Genomic DNA, 2,500 nt, shown 5'->3' with positions numbered 1-2,500 from the left:
ACTAGGCATGCTTGGGCGAGCTGATCCCGCATCAAGTCGACGGGGGCATTCTTGGGCGCAGATCCCGCATCGTCTCGTCGCGTCTGGGCGCAAACACGTCGCGTCTCGTTGCGTCTTCAGAAGTCGTCGCTAACAGCACCTTTGGTTGCCACTGGTGGTTAGGCTGGTTGGTTGCGCAAACCCTATAGGAGGGTGGCATGCTGGTGGGCGTTTTTGCCCGGATAGGCACTAGAATGTGCAGATTTTGGGCGTTTTTGCCTGGATAGGCTAAGGAATGGGCATGCTTTGGGCGTTTTTGCCCGGATAGGCACCGGAATGCTTGGCCTTGGCTTGTCCTAGCAAGGCATTGCTGGGTTGGGCTCCCTTGGCCTTTTGGGCGCCTTGGACGATGTCTTGCGAAGACCATGGGCACAAGGCCATGGCATATGGTGAGGAAAGGACCACGGTTGCCAAGGTTAGGCACCGGAATGCTTGGCCTTGGCTTGCCCTAGCAGGGCATTGCTGGGTTGGGCTCCCTTGGCCTTTTGGGCGCCTTGGACGATGTCTTGCGAAGACCATGGGCACAAGGCCATGGCATATGGTGAGGAAAGGACCACGGTTGCCAAGGTTAGGCACCGGAATGCTTGGCCTTGGCTTGCCAAAGCAGGGCATTGCTGGGTTGGGCTCCCTTGGCCTTCCGGGCGCCTTGGACACTGTCTTGGGAAGACCATGGGCACAAGGCCATGGCATATGGTGGGGAATGGACCACGGTTGCCAAGGCTAGGCATATAGAGAGGAATCGCATTTTTGCCCGGATAGGCACCGGAATGCTTGGCCTTGGCTTGCCATAGCAGGGCATTGCTGGGTTGGGCTCCCTTGGCCTTCCGGGGGCCTTGGACGCTGTCTTGGGAAGACCATGGGCACAAGGCCATGGCATATAGTGAGGAATGGACCACGGTTGGCAAGGCTAGGCATATAGAGAGGAATGGACCACGGTTGCCAAGGTTGCGCAAGTTTTGGGCATTTTTTGCCCGGATATGCCCAAGTATGCCCCGATAGGCCCGTTACGCCCCGGTATGAACGCGTATGCCCGGATAGACTCGGTATGCCTTGGGATACATGCGTATGCCCCGATAGGCTTGGTACGCCCCGATATGCGCACGTGTGCCCCAGTAGGGCTCGGTATGCCCCGGTATGTACGCGTGTGCCCCGATAGGCCCGGTATGCCCCGATATGCACACGTGTGCCCCAATAGGGGTCGGTATGCCCCGGTAGGTACGCGTGTGCCCCGTAATGCACGTTTCGCAGATCTCCCCGCATGTCCCGCCCCTATATGTAATACTTACTTACTTACTTACTTTCTTTCTTGCTTGCTTGCTTGCTTGCAATGGTTGGGAGTGCCCGGCATGCCCCGCTGCAGAGACCAAGGGCGCAATGACTTGGCACCGCGGATGCCGGGACTCCGGCACTTCCCGTGGCACTGATGGTTGGTTCCAAAGACAAAAGGCCGTGCAAGGCCACCGCACCGCGGATGATTTTGCTCGTGCTGGCGCCGTTGTGTGGCCAAAGAACATGCGCGAATGCTCGTGTCGGAAGGGTTGGTGTCCTGGCCCCGCGGGTGTCACGAATGCTCGGTTGCGAAGACCATGGGACCAGAGCCATGGCACGTCGGATGATGGCTCCAGCTGGCGCCCCGGCACTTTCTGTGGCATTGATGCTCGGTTTCAAAGACAAACGAGCGCAGGGCCAGGGGACCGCGGATGACTGCTCGTGCTGGCCCCGTTGGGCGGCATTGATGGTCGGTTGCAAAGAAAATGCGCGATTGCTCGTGTCGGGGCCTGGCAAGCCAAGGCCAAGCGAGCCATGGCAACGCGGATGATGGCTCCAGCTGGCGCCCCGGCACTTTCTGTGGCATTGATGCTCGGTTTCGAAGACAAACGTGCGCAGGGCCAGGGGACCGCGGAGGACTGCTCGTGCTGGCCCCGTTGGGCGGCATTGATGGTGTGTTGCAGAGAGCATGTGCGATTGCAAGTGTCGGCCGGGTTTGGGTTCCCTTGGGCTTTCGGGTGCCTTGGACGCTGTCTTGCGAAGACCATGGGCACAAGGCCCCGTCCTGGCCCCTTGTTCGATTCGCTCTCGTCTTGCGCTTGCTTCCAAGGTCCTCCATGACCTTCCCCATGGCCTTGCTAGATCCCCCCCATGACGCATGACCTCTGTCCGTTGATTGGTTTTGAGTGCACACCATGCCCGGCTTGGCACCGTGTTGTCGCGTGAGTGGCATTTGGATCGTGCATGCTGGTGGGCTACCTGCCAATGCGCACAAGCCTTGCACACTAGCCTTGCGCACGAGCCTTGCACAAAAGCCTTGGACACAAGCCTTGCGCACAAGCCATGCGCACAAGCCTTGGACGCTAGCCTTGCACACAAGCCATGCATACAAGCCTTGCTCACAAGCCTTGGGCACTGGCCCATCGCAGTAGCCTTGCACACAAGCCTTGCGCACTAGCTTTGGGCACGAGCC

The sequence above is a fragment of the Tasmannia lanceolata genome, unplaced genomic scaffold (genome assembly GCF_043159265.1).
Source record: "Tasmannia lanceolata isolate RefF3 unplaced genomic scaffold, GAP_Taslan_0.1 ptg000067l, whole genome shotgun sequence".
Taxonomy (NCBI): Eukaryota; Viridiplantae; Streptophyta; class Magnoliopsida; order Canellales; family Winteraceae; genus Tasmannia; species Tasmannia lanceolata.
The sequence above is the reverse complement of the archived record's forward strand: the minus strand, read 5'-3'. Positions refer to the sequence as shown.